We start from the raw sequence: 22,398 nt of genomic DNA, 5'->3' as shown, positions 1-22,398 counted from the left end.
TTCTAAAAAGGAAAAAAAGATAAAATTTCAAAATAAAAGAGTAACAATGGCTAATGCACTGCATATTGTTATCTTTAAATTAGTTACTCAGAGTACAAGATATGGGCATTTAATTGTCCAAACAATATTAGCACAAACCTTTACAAGCACAATCTATATTGAGATTGTGCACCAAATAGTACCTTTCTTTTCAGGTGGTTTTGACTTTTTTTTTTATTTGTCTTGCAAAGGGAACATGAAGTTGTTTTATCTTCAGAGGTAAGTCTCTTTGTTTTCAGATCAGTTTGCAACTCAGCTTCTTAGTTTGCATATTTTTCTTCCCCAACCTTCTTCATGGAGTTTGCTTTTTTTTTTTCCTCCAAGAGCCTGCATCAATGGTAAGTTTGTTACATTCTTGTTCAAGAAGATCCAGTTTTACATATTGGCTCTGAACATGTGTCTGATCACGTTGTGGTTCTCTTTCTAGAGTCCCCTATATTTCTAAGACAGATGTTCTCTCCATTTCTGCATGCTTTATCGTATTCTGGATGTATTCTAATTGTTTTTCCAGAAGATTACATTTATTTTCTGCACCTAGCAACTGAGATGTCAGTTCTTGGTTGCACTTGGATTCCTCATTCTTTGAATTCTCTTTCTCGTATCAGTTCATCTAGTACTTTTTTACATTCAATTATTTCTCTACACAAAGTTTTTACATTTTCTTCTGCCTGAATCCTCTCAAGTTCCAAGCATCAAATTTTATCTTGAAGATGCTTCAGAGCACAAAATATGGCTCCATTATAGTTTTCTGGATAGACAAATATCAGTTTATTTGGGGAGCATCCTAATTCACTATTAAGGAAAGTTTTACCTAGTGGATGGAATACATACGGAGAAGAGGAACAATGGGCCATATTTCCAGTAGACTTTGATGGTCCAACTAAAATATCAAGAACTGAAAATCAGAAGCCACCGTGTTACTCAGGCTGTCACCATGTTACTCAGGCTGGCCTCAAACTCTTGGGCTTAACCAAGCCTCTGTCTAAAGTTCCAAAAGCATCTGGGACAACAGGTGTGCACTAGCCCATTATTTTTTGCGTATCCGTGTGTCCTGACTTATCAAAGTCTGCTTGATTGGTGCTTTGACCATCACAGCTAGCAGAGTACTCTGACAGCATTTGTCCCTCTTTTGATGTTTATGATACAGATGTCATATATTAGGAGTCTGTTTAAGGCTCCATAATGCATTATTAATAACATTTTGAACTGTTTGTTCACTTAGGTTTACCACTTTCTTTGTTATTAATTCTTTGTTTTACTTCTCTGTCATTTCTCTCATGCAAAGGTTATATTTAAGAAAAAAACTCAGTTCAGCTTTAATTTACACAACCATGTTATAGTATGTATTCAAACATTTTTTTCTTTATAAAAGCAATAATAGTTTTTCTATTTTAGAGCAGTTTGGGGTTCCTAGCCAGGCAGAGCGGCAGACACATAGATTCCCTCATAATTCCTCTTCCCAGGAAAGCCCAGCCATCCTGCATTTCTTGTTTAATTTGTCACAACTGATGAACTACATTAATACCGCATTATTTACCAAAGCCCATAGCTTACTAAGAGTCTCTCTCAGTGTTACATACTCTGTAAGTCTTGATGAATTCGTAGTGACATGTATCTACCATTTTAGTATCAAACAGACGTTTCAACTGCCCTAAAGCATCCTCTGTGTAGTATTTACCCATCCTTCCCCACTACACCCTAGCAATGACTGATCTTTTTTACTGAATCTCTAGCATTGCCTTATGATTTCTAATAGTTGGGACTAGGTATCGTGTAGCTTTTTCAGATAAGCTTTTTCATTTAGTGATATGCATTTAGGGGTCCTCCTTGGATTCCCATCTCTTGATAGCTCAATTCTATTGTCTTAATGTACAGCAATGTATCCCTTCACCTGTGGAAGGGCATCTTGGTTGCTTCTTAGTCTGGGCAATTATAAATAAAGCTGCTATAAGTTTTTTTGTGCAGGTCTGAGAGCAGGCTAAAGTTTTCAACTCATTTGGATAAATACCAAGGAGTACGATTGCTGACTTGTATGGTAAGAGTGTATTTAGTCCCGTAAGAAGCTGCCAAACTGTCTTCCAAATGTGGCTGTACCATTTAGCATCCCCACCAGTAATGAAGAAGACTTTCTGTTTGCAGGTATTTGGTATTGTCAGTTTCTGAGTTTTGGCCATTTTAATAGCCATCAAGTCATATCTCATTGCTCTTTTCACTTGTACTTCTCTATGCTTATTTACGATTCAGTAGACCCTCAAGTTATGGCCAGCCTGTCATACGAACAGCATGGGTCATGACCAGAATTTTAACTTATGACCAAAGTCTTGAGTTATGAGCCAATTGCAGGCCACTTGTGCTTCCAGATGGTCTGATGCAGATTTAACCCTTTCAAAGTTCTCGAAGGAACATTGTAACAACCTTTCCTATATGGGGTTAATTGAGAATCCTGGGCCAGTGTCTCTCTGAGATCTCAAGAGAGAGACTTGGAAGGGTGTGGAGGAGTCTAAGCCTTCAGTTGATGACCTGAGTTACAACCAGCCCTGGGGAACGAATCATATTTGTAAGTCAAGGGTCCACTATAGCTTTTCTGGTGAGATATCTGTCTTGTAGTTTGCTTTTCAGATTTCGTGTTATGGTTTATAACAAGAATGTCCCCAAGACCAAGCATATTGGCTCATACCTGTAGTCCCAGTACTTAGAAAGCTGAAGCAGTTGAATTGCCATGAGTTTGAGGCCAGTCTGGACTACATAGTAAGTTCAAGGCCAACCTGAACTACACAGAGAGACCTTGTCTCAAAAAGGAAAAAAAAAAAATGTCCCCCCAATGCCTCGTTTTCTTAGGGTTGAACCACAGGCACCCTCAGTTCTTGCTGTTGGGAGGTGGCTCCTGTTTGGAAGAAGCGGGGTGCGGGGCTGTGACATGGAAGGTTCTATCTTCCTTCCCAGTTCTCCCTTCTCTCTCTTCTTCCTGCATGCCAGGACAGGAGTGGCTTTTCTCTGCCCAGGCCCTTTCGCCATGCCGGGTGCCTTGTTTGAGCCTGTCAGACACTGAGTGGAACTTTTGAAACCTGAGCCAAAATAAATCTTTACTCCCTGAAGTTGTGGGAGTCAGGTATTGTGCTCCCATGACAAGAAAGCAACGAAGACAATAGGGTTTTTTGTGTTTTTCATATTTTTTGCATCTATTGAGATGTTTGTGGGATTTTTGCCCCTTTAGCCTGTTGATATAATAAATTACATGAACTCCTTTGTGAATGTTGAAACTGCCTCGCATGTCTAGGATAAATTCCATTTGGTTGTGGCCTAGAGTTCTTTTTATACATTGTTGGATTCAATCTAATATCTTGTTAGTAATTTTTGCATTTATGTTCATGGAAAATACTTATTTGTGTGTGGTTTTCTTTTTTTTCAAAGTCTTTGTCTAATTTTGATGTTAAGATAATACTGGCCTCAGAAGAAGTAATGAAATTAGGAAATATTTCCTCTACTTCTCTCTTCAAACAGAGAGTATAGATGATTAGTATAATTTCTTCCTTAAATGTTTGTTGGAATTGACCAGTGGACCCATCTGGAGCTGGGGTTTTGTGTTTTCACAAGTTTATTAATTAGTGATCCAATTTCTTTCATAGATACAGACCTATTTAGATCAGAGTTTTGGTGGATTGTGTCTTTCAAGGAATTAGTCCATTTACTCTATGTTATCAAGTTGGCATCATTTTTATAATATTTCTTTAGTTCTTTTCAATGTCGATAGAATTCACAGATGTCTCCTCTTTCCTTTCTGATGCTAGTAACTTGTTTGTTCCTCCGTGTGCATCTGTCTCCCTTCTGTCTTTCTCTCCCTCTTGATCCTCTTTTCTTCTTCTTCCTCCCTCATTTCTAGCTTAGATAGAGGTCTATTAACCTATTGAACTTTCAAAGGACTAACTTTTGAGTTTAATTTTCTCTATTGACTTTCTACTTACAATTTCATTGACTTATACTCTAATTTTTATTACATCATCTTACTTTAGATTTCATTTGCTCTTATTGCTCAAGTTTTCTAAATGGAAACTTAGATTATCAATTTTCAGATCTTTTTTCTTTTCTAACATATATACTTAGTGTCCTCTCATCCCTGCCTTCACTACATCGTATGAATTTTGATAAGTTATATATTCTCGTTGTTTGTTTATTTACTTTTAGTTTAAAATATTTTTAAACTTTCTCTTGAGCCTCCTGTGAACTGAGTGCTGCCATGGATTGGGAGGAGCCTGCTCAGCAAGAGGACAAAGCATGCCCTTCCATGAACCAGCAAGTGTCTGACCTGGGAAACCAGAAGAGCAACCTCCCCACCCCACCCTGCACCCATGCTATAGCAGCATAATTTGTAATAGCTAAATCTTGGAAACAGCCCAAATGCCCATCAATCATAGAATGGATGAAAAAGATGTGGTATTTTATGAAATGGAATATTACTCAGCTATAAAAGATAATCTTTTATAGGTAAATGGAGGCAACTTGAGACCATGCAAATATCGTATTGTCTTCCTGGTGTAAAAAAAACTCAAAGAGTAATAAGATCCAAAATATGCAATAGATATTGTGGTAATAAAAGGGAAAAAAAGTGCTCAAAAGGCAAAAAACTGGGATGGGGAAAGGAGAGAAGGAAGAAGGGAAAAGACTATATGTGTATAGGTATATATATATGCGTGTTTATACATATACAAGATAGATAGCTATACTACTGATCTCTACTAGTTAATCCAAAACAACAATATGTGCTTTCTTTTTTTTTCATTTTTTTAAAATTTTATTTAAGGAGAAAAAGAAAAAAAAAACCTAGAAAGGGTACAAGTTATACAACAATATGTGCCTTCATTGCTTGATTTTTCTCATGCCTAAATCTTACAACCTGAACAACTATTTCTAAGATAACAATATGCAATATACTAATTAATGTCAATTTCCTACTATTTTTTAAAAATTTTGTATCATTTCTACCCATTTTTTTCTGTTTTGCTTATTTCTCCTGAGGTTTCTTCTTTGACCCATATGTTACTTAGAAGTGTGTTGTTTAATCTCCAAGTTTGGTAGGACTTTCTAGTCATATTTGGTAGGACTTTCTAGTCATATTTCATATTGATTTATAATTTGATTCTATTTTTGGCCAGAGACTAGACATTGCATGATTTACATTCTTTTAATTTTTTAAAGTGAGTTTAAGGCCCAGAATGTGTCTATTGTCTATCTTGGTGAATGTTTCATGTGAGTTTAAGAAAAATCTGCATTCTGCTGGTGTTGTACTAAGTAGTCTATAGATGTTAAATTATACACAGTTGATTAATGGGACTATTGGGTTCAAGCATGTCCTTACTGATTTTATGCCTGATGAATCAGAAGTGTTAAAGTGTTAAAGTATGCTAGTTCATCTATTTCTCTTTATAGTTCTATCTGTTTTCTCCTCCTGTATTTTACATGTTAGCATTTTTAGGTGCACACATATTTAAGATTCTTATGTCTTAGAGTACTGACCCCTTAATCATTATGGAGTCCACCTCTTTGTCCCTCCTTGCTGTGAAGCCTACTCTGCCTGGAATGAATAAAGCTACTCTTACTTTCCTTCTCTTGGAGTTGATATGGTGTAGAGTTCTCTATCCTTTTATTTTTTTATCTATATGTATCTTTGTATTTAAAATGGTTTTCTGGTAAACAAGACTGACCTATGTCTTATTTTTGATACACTCTGACAATCTCTGTCTTTTACTTAGTTTTACATTTTTTTATATAAAACTTATTTTTTAAATCATTTTATTTCAAAAAGAACTAAAGAAAACACAATTTCAAAACATGTCAACTCAAATAATAGCAGAAAAATAGAATAGCAAAGATAAGGAAGAGAAGGTGGGCTATAATCTCTAACACAGATGACCTTGATACACTAACAAAAGGAAACACAGGCAGAATAGATCAGGAGATAGGATCCATCGAGATGCTCTGAGTAGAAAATATACTCAACCTGAAAGAGAATTAATAAACTGAAAGTCAAAGATGAGAAAACAATGCTCTATGAGATAGGGAAACACAGAGAAAATAGGGACAGCTCATCCAGCAGCTGCAGATAGGTTGGAAAGTCATGACACTTTTGTGCAGTAGAGAACTACTCAGCTATAAGGAAGGAAAATCTTGAGGCTTTTGTAAGTAAAGGAATACAGCTCAAGATCAAGATCAGGGGTAAAAAGGTTCAACACCACTTAGACAGATAATGGGTTGCCCCCCTAATCTAAAAACTGAAGGAATCAGTGGGATTCAAAATGTACAAAGTACCCTGAAAAAGGGAAAGGGGAGAAATTGCCTAAAAAAGGAAGGCAGAGGACATTGTTAATAGTGCATCAGGATTTAAAAGCCACATTAGTCTTACCACTCTGTTTAGTTTGATTTTATTTTGTTCCAGTCTGTCTACTCATACTAGATTTGAGGGTACAGACAGTTATTCCAAAAATAGCAGGATATACTACGATAAATATCCTTAATTCCCTATTAACTTAAACTGAAGCCCTGTAGTACTTACATTGTCTTACTATGACTGATCTTATCTGGTTTATTAGACTGCTGTTTTGTCTTGACTGATTTTATTCGAATTTGGTATGCTTGATAGTATCAAGTCTAAGAGTAGAGGCAACTACTCTCAAGATGACAAGACATAATAAGATACCCATTCCAGTCTGATTATTAACTGCTTTTGAAGTCCTACAATGTCTCCAATGTTGTGTTTTTATTAAAATTGCTATGTAATGCTTCATTCAATTATATTATGTCTGATGATGTCTATTGAAAATAACGAGAGATAGCACAGTAACTACTGTAGATCAGCTAATATTGTGGTTTTATATGTCTTTTTCATTTCATGTTTTTCTAGGAATTTGTTCTGTTGTCTTGTTTTGATCTGTTTTTCCCTATAATACAGAAAGGATAGGTATACATGTAGAGATTCACACATGTGGAGAATTTCTAAACAGTTTACAGGAACAGATTATATAATGCACAATGTAATGAGACAGATACTCTTTAGAAGAAGAGACACTAAAATACCCAGTGCTAATTCTGTAGCATTATGACATAAAATCTAGCAATACTATTACTCACTGTTCAGGTGATATTAGTCTAATCTCTTATGCTTAATTTCAGCACATGTAAAGATATGGATAGCTACTTCCAAGAGAATGAGAGACATTATGGCAGCCATTATTGAATTCCCTAATGTCAGGTCTTGAAGACCTAAAAAGTCTTCATCATCCTGTTCTGGTTAGATTAGTACTATAATGTTCAGTATGTATCCATTGTGTGTGAAGATGTGGACAACTATTTGGAAGAAATAAAGAGACAATATGATAGTGAAGATCTCCAGTGGTCTTGCTTTGAAATCCATGTTTCTTAAAATTATTTCCTTATGATCTGTTTTGTTCTGTTTTGTTTTATTTAATTTTACCCTCTTTAAAATTAAAAAATTAAAAATAAAAAAATACCAAACACGTCAACTGGGGTTTTAATTGTTAGTGTTTAAAGTGATTACTGATACAACTGAATTATATTTACGTTTGTTATTATTTTCTGTTTATTAGCCTTGTTCTTTGTTCCTAATTTAATCTACCACTCTTTTTTACCTTTTATGATTTTTAACTGAGCATTTTATGATTGTACTTTTCTCCTTTTTTAACTTTTTTTTTTTTTGGTATCGGAGATTGAACTCACAACCTTGTGCTTGCCAGGCAAGCACTTACACCACTGAGCTAAATCCCCAGCCCTTTTTAACTTATTAATTATACTTTTTTGCTTACTTCTTTGATCAATTTCCCTAGAGTTTGCAAAATACATTTATACCTCGTTCAAGTCCATTTCCAAATAACAACATATTGTTTCAAGAATGGCATATCATAATATAACAAAATATTCCTAAATGCTCCTTCCTTTCTTTTCCACATACATATACATATATAAATACATATATATGTTATTATTATTTTAGATAATAAAATTTTATCTATCAGATGAGTTATGAATAGGAAAAATCAAAGTTTATATTTTGCCTTCACTCATTTATTCTCTAATGTTCTTTTCTTTGTGTAGATCTGAGTTCCTGACCTATATCATTTTCTTTCTCTCTAAAGAACTTTTACCATTTCTCACAATGCAAGCTTAATAGCAATAAATTCTCTCAATCTTCAGTTTGTCTAAGAAAGTCACTATTTTCTTCTTCACTTTTGAAGAATAATTTCATCAGCTACAGAATTCTAGGTGAGTGGGGATTTTTTTTCTTTTAACATTTCCAGTGTTTCACTCCACTCTCTTCTTGCTTGCAGGGTTTCTGAGAAGTCAGACACAATTCTTAACTTCATGCCTACAGGTAAAACTTTTATTTCCCTCTGGCTTCTTTCAAGACTTTTACTTTATCTGAAAATCTATGATACAGAATATTCCCTTACCACCCATCCTTTGGGATTCCAGGTTAAAGTGAACAGAAGGGAGTATTCACCACAATCCCTACTTCTGTTAGACTCTGGTCCTTAAATTTTCCCCCTAGACCACTAAACCCATAGTTGTGTTTTCCTGGATTATGAAATGCCTTGGATAAAATGAATCTTTGAGTATCGGACTTACTTCTCTGGATTCTCATTTTTTACTAGACTTTAGTCAGCTAATTTATTGTTGTATGAGCTCTTTGAGGCTCTTAAGATGTTTATCTTCCTGTATAGATTTTTCCATTGTCCTTGGAGTTGAATGACTTGATCCAAGTCAGCTGTCTTGGATCTATTTAGTGTCTCAGTAATTGAGGATATAGGATTGTTTACATTTCGTTGATGTAGAATTTGAGGCTCGAAACGAAGAAGTGACTTGTCCCAGATCACATAAAGGATGTGGCAAGGGATGGATTGGGTATCAAGAGGCCAAAGCTCCTTTGTGCAATCTCCTTCATGTAACACGCTCTAACAATATCTATAAAAGAGGTAGAGGTGAACTTAAACACCCAGACCTGTCTCCAAGAAAAACCCCCCTGAGCTAGTCTGTTGGAGCCCCTCAGTATTCCTCCTTACAACTGGGGTGTAAGGAACCTTATTAAAACTGTTCCAAGAACTTTATCTCATTCACTACAAGTTACATTCCTCCCAACCTAAATGTCTGCTAAGTTCTTTTCAGAAGAAGCCTTCTGATCCATAACTAACCACACTGCCTAGTGTCATTTGATCTAATTCTCAGAATAGGAATTTATAATCATTAAAGAAAAGTTTTAATACCACGACTACTGTAGGTCACTTGATGTTTATGAGTGGTGTATATAGTTTCCTGGCTTTGATCCAAATCTACAAAGTAATGACCCTAGTTCAGAAGAATTTCAGCCCTATCCCACTTTCCTGGGTAGCAGACCTTAGATTCAAAACTTTTGCTCCAATTTTCTTGCTTTACTCTTCCCCTGCCTTCTGTTGATAAGGAAATTTTTAATTTTTAATTTAATGCGTTTATTTCCTCGGCTGGAATAGGAGAAAACCTAATATATTCCCAAGGTGAACAAGTTGAATATTTTTAATTAATCTGTTTCTTTTAACCTATACACAGCACTGTAGTTCTGATCCTAAATTTCTGACTTTGTTTAAAGATCTTCTCTAATGAGCTATGGGAATTTTGGCTTACTTTTTTCTTCAACAGCAGTGTTTTGATTAATAATTATGCTCTGATACCTAGGTTCTAATTTCTGGGTTTTGTTGGGTTGTCAGAAAATTGTCTTTCTATAGAATTTGCTCATTGCCTTGATAGAAAATTAAGAATATTTTTGAAGAAAGTAACAGAAGAATTCAACCGCAGCTTGTGAGTTTTTGTTTTAGTTTGTTTTTTATTCTGTCCCTGAAAACTGAAGAATCAGTTTTAACCGTCTTATGTGTGTGAGTTCAAGAAGTGAGCAAGGACTACTTCTAGATTGTCAAGCAGTACGCTTACTCTTAAAAAATAAATTCAAAACTAAAAAATTGATGCAGTACACGTCTGCATTATCCCCCCAGTGAAACAACAGAGATTGTGGTTATGAAAGCATTATTACTGTGGAACATTCTTGGCCCGCTACACAGAAGATTGCAATAACATGTTACTCACTAGTAGCAATGGTTTTTCGTAGGCATGGCTTCAAGATTTGGTTCTAGGCACCAAAATTTGGTATAAAATCACCTCCTCATTCATTTTTGTGCCCCTTCTGTTAACATTTAATTAGTACCTATTCTAGGAAGCCTGTGCTCAGAGATTGGGACAAGAACTGTATGCTGGGACTGGAGGTTTAGCTCAGCGGCATAAGCGCCTGCCTTGCAAAGCAGGCAGTCGTGAGTTTGATCCCTGGTACCAATAAAAAGGAAAAAGACAAAAAAAAAAAAAAAAGAACTGTATGCTGTGGTATGATCAGCCTGGAAGTGGTGGAAAAAATATTGGAATAGCAATGATAATAAATTAAATAGCTCCTACTTATTGGGCAATTACCATTGCTAGACATTGACTGCTCTGAGATAAATACACACACATATGCACTCATTTAAATTTGATCCTGAAAAGTAGTAGAGGGAAATGTACTGGTCATTTTCCAGCTGCAAATTATTTTACATCTTTGTATAATGAGGAAGCCTGGCTGCCAGATAAAGACACAGAGGCTCAGAAAGTCGAAACCACCTTACACAGCTGCCCACCTTACACAGCTAATGAGCACAGTGCTGCACCCAGTGCATGCCTCCCACTGCGTTAGGGGCTGAAGATGCGCCGTGTTCAGAGCAGACTAATCCTTTCTCGGTCTAATAAACTAGGCTCCAGCTCAGAAGGTTCTGACTTTGATCCCTGTGTGAGCGGCTCTTCATGGAGAGGTCACAGAAGGCTGCTTGGGAGAGTCCTTCCAGCTGGTCTGCAAGCACGAAGGGGATTTTTCCAGATGGAAAAGCTGAGCAGGAGTGTTTCAGGCAGGGGAACAATATGTGCAGCAAAGCACGGCACGGATCTGTTTCTTGCTCAAATGGAAAGGAACACATTCTTCACCTGCCTTTTCCATTCAAGTGCTGAAGCAGCATCCTTGTTATAAGGAAGTAGGTCACATTCTCAGTTCCCAAAGGAAACCACTGCCTCCACTGTGACAGGGTGTGAAAGAACTGCCTCTGCTGCCTCCTGCGGGGTCCTGGATCCCTGGAGACTGTCATTCCCAGAGCAGCTTTCTTCTTCCATGCCTGGGTAAGCCATGTAGGACAATTGATTAGCCCTGATAGGACTGGAGTAGGGATGCCATAAGAAGAGTCTGAAGCTGATGTGCCCCGCCTGCCCTGCAGCCAAGCTGATGTATGCCAGCTAGGCTGTGGCTCTTCCAGGGAAAGAATGCTCAGGCGGGAAGTGTCTCATGCTGCATCTTGGCTCTGATCTATTCACAGGAGCTGTGGGGCTCTCATTGGGGTGCTGCAGAGACTCTGAGGATGTCTTTGGATAAGAGCAAACCTATGCCAGGGCATCAGGTCACACTGAGCAGCTGTAGCCATGGGCACTGTTCCCCTGTGCACCTGCATCCTGGAGCTGTCAAGGAAATCACTGGGCCAAGACAGAAGATGTGTCACCAAAGCTGGACCCAGGATAAGTGTGCCAAGTCCTGTGGGGAAGCACACGGGGAAGAATGATCTGAAAAGGGACCCAGGATCTTATTCTGTATTGTCTAGCAATGAGCTATGGGGTAAAGGAGCCCACTCCCACAGCCAGAGACCCTCCCTCTCCATGGCCATGGTAGGAGGCTATAGTTCCACTGGCCCCAAAGGTCAGTCCCCAACAGACAACCTCAGCTCCACTCTGCCTGTATCTAAGCCACCTGGGACTCCACTGGTGGGGCCATTCTGTCATGTTTGCCTTCTGAGGTGTCCCTCCCACTCTATTAAGGGAAGGGATATAGGGAGACATCTCTTTGAGCCACTTCCCACTCTTGGTCCCCAGGGTCTCATCTGTGCCACGGAGAGAACTGCACTTCCCTTTACTCTCTACTTGTGGCAGAACAGGGGCGAACCCGGGAATGGAAAGACCTATCCGGGCTGGAATACACCAGGGTTATCCTACAGTGTCAAGGCCAGGGAGACTGCAAAGTTCCCAAGACCCCTAGAGAGGAGTGCCAGGGCCCAAGCACTGGGGACAGGTCAGAGTTCTGGAGTAGAAAGAGCAGAGGGAGAATCAGGCCAAGACTGCATGCAGAGGGCCTTCTGGGAAGCTGCATTTTCCCTGGGAGTCATGAGGACCAGTGCTGGGTTAGGAGTTGGAGAGTGAGAGCCCTTTCACCCTTTAGAAGTGTGCTGCTGTGAGGCTGATGTGTGGCTCCACGGTAGAGCATTTACCCCGCACGTGCAATGCCCTGGGTTCCATCCACAGCACAACAATCTAAAATAAAATTTAAACACAAGCTCACTGTGTGAGACATTTTCAGACAAGCCTAAACTGAGGGACATGCTGCAGAAAATAGTGGGACCGTATGTCTCAGAAATACCAAGGTCATGACAAATGAAGGCAGACCACAGAATTATCCCTAGGCAAAGGGGACTAAGAGGATGTGACCACAAAATGCAGTGCATGACCCAGGCTCTTTTGGGGAGGACAATAGACAGACATGAATAGGAGGTATAGATTATCTGATAGTTCTGCATCAATCCTGTTTTGGGCCATCATATACCTGCGAGAGCATCCTTGTCTATAGCAAAGTCTCACTGGAGCATTTGGGAGTAAAGAGGCATCACGCTGCAATTACTCCAATATTTTAGAGGAAATATGTATACAGTTATCCCTCAATTTCCATGAAGACATCCCCATGGATACCAAGATCTGACAATGCTTCTGTCCCCTGTGCAAAATGTATCTGTGTATATAATACACATCCATTTTCCCACATACATTAAATCATCTCTTGATAACTTAAGTACCTGGCATGATATAACACTATGTAAATAGCCATTAGACTGTGCTGTACAGTTCAGGGAATAATTATAAGACACATTTTGTACATATTCAATACAGAGATAATTTTTAACTATTTCCAGTCTACAGCTGGTTAAATTCATGAATGTGAAACCTCCAAGCGTGGGAGATGAGTATGTACACAGAGACAAAGAAGAACAAGGTAACATAAGGAGCTGCATGCAGGGCCTATGGTGCTGTTCTCACAGTTTTTCTGTAGGTCTGGAACCTATGTCAAAATAAAAAGGGGAGACTGAGTGTGGAGAGCTGGTTTAGAAAGGGAGAGGGTGGGTGGTGGAGAGCATGGGCAGGGACTATCAGCAAAGCAGGAGGGAGAGGGGATGATAGGGACACGGTCCAGACAGAGTCTTCCTCTGTAGCTAATGGTTCTGTGTCCACAAATTCAACCAACAGCAGATGAAAAAGCCACAAAAACAAAAAGTAGTAAAAATCTTTTAAAAACAGTGTAGCACGGGGCATAATTATATCTAGCATTAATTGTATTAGGTATTTTAAATCACCGACAATTAAAGCACATGGTGGATGTGGGCTGGTTATATGAAAGTACTGCACTAGTTTACAAAAGAGACTTGAGCATCCATGGGTTTGGGGATCTGCCAGGAGTCCTGGATCCATCCCCATGGGATACTGAAGGACGACTATATGTTCTGAAAGGCAAGCCATCAGGACCTCTTTGAGGGCTGGTCACGGGGCTAGAGGAGAGATGCCCTTTCCCAAGAGGGGAGGGACTGGAGGAAGGGAAAGTGTAGCTTAAAGGGAAGAGCCAGTGACACGGACATGGCATCTGAAGCTGTGGACCTGGATGCCCATTTGGAGGATTAATGTGGGGAAGAGACGACAAAGAATATTCAGAAGTTTCTTTATTAGAAATGTTTTTATGGTAATGGAGATTGTTAACTCAAGATCTCACACATCCCCAGCCACTCCCCTTTTCTTGAGATAGTGTCTCACTAAGCAGCTAACTGCCCCGGCTGAGTTCAAACTTGCAATCCTCCAGCCTCAACCTCCATAGTCTAGGAGAAAGCAGTTCCATTGGCAGCCCTAAGGGTGAGTGATTCACAAGGACCTTCCATCAAGCGCTCCCTGGGTACCAGGCACTATGCAAGGCACTTTAGACAGCCATCTTTCCTTCTCACAAAAGCCTTGTGAGACACACGGCATTATCCCCCGTTAAAACATGCTGAAACTAAAGCTCGGAGAGGTGAAGCGACTTGCCCAAGGTCTCATGCTAGCTTGTGAGGCCGGTCTGTCCCTGGCTAGAGAACCTGCCTGCTTTTTGTCCTGCTTTCCACAGGACTGAGGCCTCAAGTTGAAGGGAAACCATGCAGCTGTTTTTTCCTGACAGCTGTGAGGTGACGCTCCAAGGGAGGGAGTCCAAGGGCTGCCAATTCAGCCCCTTCCAGGAAAGAGCCCCTGAATTACAGGATTCCGCCCACCCCTACTCCTCTGACACGCAAAATCAGACCTGGCGGTTCCCTTCATTCTCCTTTCCCCGTCCCTGAAACAGCTTCCAGGAGGGTGGGGCTCCGCATCCTGAGGCCTTATCTGCTCCTGGGATGGGCCACGCTGAGCCGCCCCCACTTGCCATTGTTGTCAGCAGGGATTGGTAAACAGCGATGGCTCTGCGTCATCAGGAGCCCACTGGGGACCAGGTTTTCTCCATACGCTGATTTTGGTTTCCACTGAACCCAAAAAAGTTGACATTCTCTGCTTGTTTGCAGTCTAAGGAAGTTGGAACGCAGAGGGCTAAGGGAACCAATCTGGAGGCTGAGAAAGGGAAGTGGTTAAGCATGGTTCAGCTCAGGACCAGGTATGGAGCTGACACATTGGTGCACCAAAACATTTTATTTTTGTTGTTGTTGTTAGTTCTAGGGATCGAGCCCAGCACCTCATGCACACTAAACACACACACACACACACACACACACACACACACACACACACACACACACAGAGTCTATCACTGAGCTAAAATCATTGGAGAGCCTAACCACAGAGCTTCATCCTGCCTCTGAGCCCCAGGGTCCTGAGCACCGGCAGAGCTGAAAGGCACAGTAGGTTTGGCTCCCCTGGCACCCACTCATGCTCCAGCATAGCCTCGCCCTGCCACACCCAGCCCAGCCCAGCCCAGCCCAGCCCAGGCCAAAGGCACAGTATGCAACCTGTCCTGCTCTGCATCCCACCTTCAGTCTGCTTCTCCTCTGGGAAGCCTTGAGCTGAGAGGAGGACATGGGAGGTAGCGGCCAGGAGAGTGGGTGGGTAGGTGTGACTGCATGCAACTGGGCCAGAGCAAAGAGAATGGCTTCTCAGAGGGCTGGAAAGCTTGGCATGCTGGCTGCTTCCAGCCCAAACGCATTCCTATGCACACTGTACAGCCTAGAGGAACAGGCTACTTATGCTCTGCTCTGCAGCAAGGTACCAGGGCCGTGGCCTGCTAACTGCTGTGACTAACAGGCCCTCATCTTGTTGCCTTAACACAGTAAAGCTTATTTAGGTTCTTGTCTTGTCTGTCTTTGTTGCATGATGTCTAGGAATTACTTTTAAAATCTTCAGCAAACAATTTAAAAAGTGGGGCAGGGGTGGAAAAGCATTTTTGAAGGTGAGTGATGGCTGGCTAAGCTGTTATTACACTGTACTCTCTACTTCTTTTGTGCATTTGAAACATTGATGTATGTGCACTTCTCTCACACACACAGTTTAAGGCACATGTTCCTGGTCCCTGGCTCTCCTGGGTAGCTTTCCTCCAGTGATTGTCCTGAGACACCAGTCTCTTCTGTCTTAGGGCTCCTCTACCGTCTTGTAACCTGGAGGTCATCATGGTGTCATCCAAAGAACAGACGGAGAAAAAGAGAAGGTATCTTGTCTGCTACCTAACAAACCATCCTGACAGAGCCTGGCATCCTTCTGTTCACATTGCATTGGCGAGAACTGGTCACATGACTAGCAAGGGTTGCTGGGAAATGTATTTCCTTGCCAGGAACATTTCCTTGCCAACACCAGCTCTATATCATATAAGGAAAATTTGAGGCTTTGTTGGTCAGTTGATCATCTGGCCTATACCCAGTGTGTGTTGGGGTTGGCCATATCAAGCAGGATGCCCAAAGGGCAACCTGGTCTGCTATGAGAAGGTAAGAAAAAAGTTACAGGAGACCCAGAACTCCCGAAATCAGTCCATGCTGGGACTCAGGCAGCTTATTCACCCGCCTTCTTAGTAAGCACCTGCAGCATTCGCCTGGAGGAGAACCATTACTTGTGAGCCTACTGCCACGCGGGCTGAAAATCAAGCACTGTTCCCCACCACCCCCATAGCTAGTGGGGATAGATGTCTCAGCATCTCTTGGGAGGATGACTATATGTAGTATAGAAGATAATGGGGGATTTTCTTCTGTCTTCTGTTTGAAGGCATAGGTTGTTTTCACTGTTTTGTTATGTTTCTTTTGCTCTATTCAGTATTCTCAATTGGTTTTATAATGTTTTATTTTTGGTTTGATTTTGCTATACCTAATTGACTGGACAACTATTGTGAAGGTAAAGAGATGTACCATATCTACTATCTATTACAACTACCCCAGTATTCTACTGTGAAATCCTGTACCAATTTCACTGCATTGTCTCGATTGGCTTTGTTCTGTCTTATGCTGTTGCATTTTAACTACTTTCAAAATAAAAATTTTTTTTTAAAAAGTTGATAAGGATGAACTTGGGAGTTGTTGCTACAAGGCTTCCAAATTTGTTTCATGATACCTAAGAAACAGTCTTGGCTCATAGAGAGAAGAAAGGTGCTGGAGAGGAGACACACAGTCACCAGAGCTCCCTCGGCATCTGGCTTTCAACACACTGGTGTCCCATCACAATATTTATCCTTCACACCAAAAACAGGAAAGAAATCACTTTGCAAAATCTCACCATTGAGGAGAATGGACACAATGCACAGGGATCTCTCTCAGTTATTTCCTATCATTGCGTATGAATAAACAATTAGCCCAACAAAAAGTCTTAATAAAAGGGGGAAAGTGGTAAAGAAAAGAGCCAAGGACATGAAAGATGCCCCCAGAGGAGCCCAAGGCCTGTGGTTCCAGACCTTGTTCTGTTTCCCACACCCTCCGGCGAGGTTGTTCCAAAGCCCTATCAGCCTGGCACTCGCTGCCCCACTTAGCTGTGGTCTACAACATGGCGCCCAGTCCCTATCGCAATGCATCATTGTAGGACACAATCTCTCATCCCTCCCTGCCTGCCTCCCACATGTACCTCAGTCACTCCGAGCCCTTCGCTGTGCTGTCTTCTCTGCAGCACACAAGGAACATTCCTATCTGTGTTTGAGAACCCCCTCCCCGCAATGTTTCCTTCTCTTGGTTCTGAGATCCTCCTGCTCTATCCTCACGCCATCTCAGTATTTGTTGTCTGCCTCAGCTTGTGGGTCTTTCTCTCTTGCCCAACTCATTAGGTGCAGACACTATGCCCCATTCATTTTTATGTTTCTGCTTCCCAGCATAAGGCCTGGGAAGACTTCATTCTCACTAAAGTGCTAATGATTGGCTAGGCAGTAGTTAGGGTTCTCTAGAGGAAGAGAATCAATAGAGAATTATATATAATTACGCAAGAGGATTTACTATGTAGGCTTATGGGATCAGAGGCGGGAGAGTCCTCAATGGCCATCTGGACATTGGAGAGGCAGAGGATCTAGCAGCTGCTCATCCCAAGCAGATGAAAGACCAGCACATGAGAGATCAAGGTTGCTTTGCCAGGCCAAGGTCAAAGGCCCAGAAGCTCACTGAAGAGTCACCAGTGAGAGTCTGTGTTGGAAATGGAAGAAATTAAAAATCATGTTCAAAGGTGATGGAGAAAAATGGAGCTCTTCAAAAACAGGAACGTGTTCTTCTTCTCCTTCTTTATTCTGTCCAAGCTTCAAGCCCATTGGTTGGTGCCACCCACACTTGGGACTGCTCTTCCCTTTCAGTTTGCTGGGCCGCATGATCTTCATCCCCAGCCAATCCAGAACTGTGCTTTACCAATCTACTAGGAGTTTCTGAATCCATTCATGGTGACATATCATGATTCATGGTCAGAAGCTAGATGGAGAAATCAATGAATGAAAGAGTAAGGGGATGGGGAAACAACATTGCCATCTATGTTGAGCAGAGTCATTGGCAAGTTTAAATGGTCTTTGAAAGGTGGTTAGGAGTCACTCTCATGCCATAGCCTGACCCACTTTCAAACCACCAAGTTCACTTAACCCAACAGATCATTCTAGATCCTAGACAAGTGTCCTAGTAAAGGGAGAAGGCAAAAAACTTTGCAATGAGAGAGACACTGGGTCGGAGCAACTCTTCCCTTGTGAAACTTTTGTGAATGCACCATAGGGACCCTGCTGTTGGTGGCTGCCAGTCCAGGCTCTTTCTGTGAATGATTAGGACCTTGAAAGCAAGGAGCTATGGAGAGTTGTTATGGTTTAGATCTAAAATGATCCCTGGAGCCTCATGTATTTGGAAGGTGATTGGATTCCTGGGAATTATAGCTGAGTTACTATGAAGAGATGAGATCTGGTCAAAAGAGATGGGTCACTGTAAGTGTAATTTGAAAGTGTATGTCTCCCTCCCTGGGTGCTTCCTGACTCTTGGCTTCCTGACCACATGAGGTAAGCAGCATTCCCCGCCAGGCCCTTCCACCATGCCACTGATCACACGAGGACTAAAACTTCTAAAGCATGAGCCAAATATGCACCTCTTATTTTAAACTGCAGGTGTCAGGTATTTTGTCCCAGTGATAAGGAAAGTAGCTTAGAAAAGTAACTTAGGAAAGTAGCTTTCCTTGTCACTTTGTCACACAGAATACAGAGCAGCAGGAAGCTCCTACTGGGTGTTTACAGATACAAGATGTGCCAGGACAGCCTCTGCCTCTGCTGGGCAGCACCTTAGAGGTTCACAGTGTTAACAACCAGTGCCATTCTTGTATACCCACTGAGTGCCTGGCATTTCCCATCCATCGTCTAATTTAATCCTGATACATTTTTCAAAGGAGAGACTCTCATTTTCCCATTTCCAAACTATTAGTATTTATTCTTTACTAAACCACGTATTCACATGTTTCAAGAATAAAATATCTGGGCCCTGGGAATGTGGCTCGGTGGGAGAGCACTTGCCTGGCACGCACAAGGTCCTGGGTTCCATTCTCAGTGACATAAAAATAAAATAAAAATGAAAATGAACAATGCAGAGTGGCAAATCTCATTCCATCCCAATTTCTGTTGCCTTCCCTAAAGGAATCATTTTTACTAGCGTCTGTTCTCCTTCCAGAGTTTATGTAAATACCAGAACATATTCTTAAATCTTTCTTTTCTTATACAAAAGTGACATATGTCACACTGTCCTACATTTTACCCTTTTCACCCTACATATTATTTTGCAGGCTTTTCTGTATCAGTACACAGAGACCCTCCCACTGTCTGGAGTTAGCATAGTGTATCTAATAGTGTCTACTGTGGTTGAGATACAAGGTTACAGAATCCAAAGCCCAGACAGGGGAAGGTATTAACTCAAGGTCACACAACAGGAGAAAGGGCTTGCTTCCAGGTCCTCTCCTTCTCTTCCCTTCTTATGCCTAGAGAACCTTCCCTGGGTCTCTGAAAGACAGAGTGCAGGGTACGTTGTCCTGATTTTTTGTGAAGGGGTTCCCTTGGCTAAGGAAGCTGGTTCCAAGCACCCATAAATATCTGAAGGAGGTGGTAAGCCCTGGTCCCAGCAGCCTACTTGAGAGACAGCTATGAGAGCAGACTGGGCACTTCATGGGCACAGGGCAGTGGGTGCTGAGCCAAGCAGTGTCAGCCACTGGCCGTGTCCACCTGGACGCCCTGGGCATCCTGGTGTTGAAAGGAGCGTGACGACAGTGACTGCAGGTCACCTGAGTGGGCTCTAGCAGGAGAGGTGATGAGATCACCGTACGGGCCCCGGAGGGGTCAGCCCAGGGACCGTGAGAGACAGGAAGACCCAACAACACCGTGTTAATCCTTCCACGGGATGGGCGCTGGCAGCTGTAGAAGCCCAGGGTTTGAGGGAGGAAGGAGGGACAGTTTCTTGGAGAAGATGACAAAATAATTTGTTTCCGTAGTTAAAGTGGAATTGGCTGGGTGAAGAAAGAAGGGTACAAGAGCAGAGGAACGCTTCAGGCAGGGCACCAGCAGACTGCAAGTCCCAAGGTGTGAGGGAGACAGAAAACCACGGCCACCAAGGGCTGGGGCCAAACAGGGAGGCGGCTCTGGTCCCAGGCTAAGGAGGGTCTTCCCCTCCCCAGGCACAGCTCCTGGGGCCCTGGATAGGCGCCAGGCGCTGTGTCAAGGGTGCTGTGAGAGCTACTGATTTTCCTCTTGCAGCGTAGGATTTAGGTAGTGCCGCCATCCTGCTTAAGTAAGTCAGCCCTCCATGTTCGCCAGCTTCACATCTGCAGATTCAATTAATTACAGGTCAAAATATGTTTCAAAACCTTGGATCTATATTGAGCATGTGCAGATATTTTAAAACTGCCATTATTCCCTAAGCAATGCAGTCTAGCAGCTATTTACATAGCATTTCCATTGCATGAGGTGATAGAAGTCATCTAGAGATGATTTAAAGGGTACGGGAGGATGTGGCTAGGCTATATGCAAATAGTGCAGCATTTTATTAAGGGGCTTGAGCGTGCATAGGTTTTAATATTCACAGGGAGTTCTGCAACCAGACCCCTGCAGATACAGAGACCGCAGCAATTGCAAAGTCACACGAAGCTGGAAGTGATGGGCTGAGATTTGGATCCAAATAGTTGGCTCCAGAGCCATGAGGGTGGCAGGGAGCCATGAATAATCGCAGAGAGGCTGAGAAGAGTCATTGGGATGTGGGGCCGGGGGTGGGTAGAGCTTGTGAGATTTGAGGCAACGGGGACAACCAAGTGAGGGTCAGAGCGACTGGAGCTGGAATGCTAAAGACAGAAAGTTCAGCTCCCCCAGGACAGAAGTCTGCCGAATCCTCACAACGCTTATCAAGCCTACGCCAGGCTGTACCTTTCCCGAGCCCTACAGAGAGGCTATGATCATTTTCATTTGAAGGAAATGAGAAGACAGAGGCTTTCAGTGAGGCCACCCCTCACTGTGAAGGAGGCTGGGAATTATGAGGCACCGAGCTGACTGCTTTGTCATTCTGAGAAGAACGTGGGTTTCACTGGCAAAGATGACTTGGGAGACGGACATAGGGTTGGAAATTGGCATTGCTGAATAGTGGCTCGGTGAAATCAAGATAGCAGCCCAGAGCGAGGTAGCTGGTAAGTGACAGCTGAGATCTGAGCTCCAGCCAATGTCATAGTTCACACCCCTCCCCCAGACTCAGCTGCCTTCTAGGAATCCATCTCCACGGCTTGGTATGGCACTAAACCCCATCCGCTCTCACATCTCTAGTTCACCCACCCCTTCCCCACCCAGCAGCTACCTCCCTGCAGCTGCGCTGTGTGGAGTCTGATGTGCATTCCCTGCCGTGGGCTGTCCTGCCTCAGCAGCTCACTCCTTGGCCACAGTCCACAGCCACCCCAACGCTATCTGTTATCCTTTCCAGATTCTGCCCCCTAACCTTCCTCCTCCACCCCTGTTTCCCCAGAGGCTCCCGAAGACTCCAAGGCCACAGAGACAAAATGACATCATCTGAGCTCTGGACCTCACTGGGCCCAATTACTAGGCTATAAGTGGAAACGCCCTACATTTTCCCACAGGAAAGTGCCCTCCCGCCTGTCCGACCCTGCTGCTTCTGGGGCTCTTGGCAGAATCCCCAGGCTCCTGCCTAAAGAAAACTGAGCTCCCTCCCCACGAACAAGTCATTCGGGTAGCTTTCCAGGCCCTCTCGGTTCCTTCCCACCCGGGCACAAAGCTGTGCTCTTTGGAAGCGAGGAAGCCGGGGGATCACTAGAAACAGCACTGAGCCACCTACCTACCTTTTCCGTCTAGCTCTGCCTCTTTCCTTCTGTGCAACCTTGGGCAAGTGGCTGTGTGGCTCTGAGATTCCATTATCTCACTTTTAAACCGAGAATAGTAACAGATACCATCTCATTAAATCCTTTGAACACTCCTCCGAGGGTCCAGTATTGTTCCCATCTGAAGATGAATGGCCAGGCAACCAGAACATTAGATGTTTGTCCAAGGCCACAGCTTACAAGTGGTGGTACCAGGGCCCGAGGGCACTAAGTGCCAATCTAGAAGCCCAGACACTCTTGACCCAGATGTGGGGTGGGAGGACAGGAGGCCTTTAGGGAGACAGGGGGCCATTAGAAGGCCATGACTAAGTTAATTGACTGAAGACTGAGCTTTCCCAGCTGAAGAATCGGGGAACCCTTGCCCGAGAGCCATCCTGAAGG

The 22,398-nt window shown here is 42.4% G+C and overlaps 1 long non-coding RNA gene and 1 pseudogene across 1 annotated transcript in view; both read right to left on the bottom strand.

The window, feature by feature from the left end:
• Positions 1-22,398, bottom strand: part of LOC134470338 (uncharacterized) — a 47,797-nt gene that overhangs the window by 14,224 nt on the left and 11,175 nt on the right. The gene's annotated exons all lie outside the window — the stretch shown is intronic.
• Positions 1-22,398, bottom strand: part of LOC111757801 (centrosomal protein of 57 kDa-like) — a 29,614-nt pseudogene that overhangs the window by 2,306 nt on the left and 4,910 nt on the right.

The sequence above is a fragment of the Cavia porcellus genome, unplaced genomic scaffold (genome assembly GCF_034190915.1).
Source record: "Cavia porcellus strain 051 isolate PalLab524CR breed Dunkin Hartley unplaced genomic scaffold, mCavPor4.1 scaffold_19, whole genome shotgun sequence".
In the NCBI taxonomy this organism is placed as follows: Eukaryota; Metazoa; Chordata; class Mammalia; order Rodentia; family Caviidae; genus Cavia; species Cavia porcellus.
This window is presented reverse-complemented; position numbering and strand designations above follow the sequence as displayed.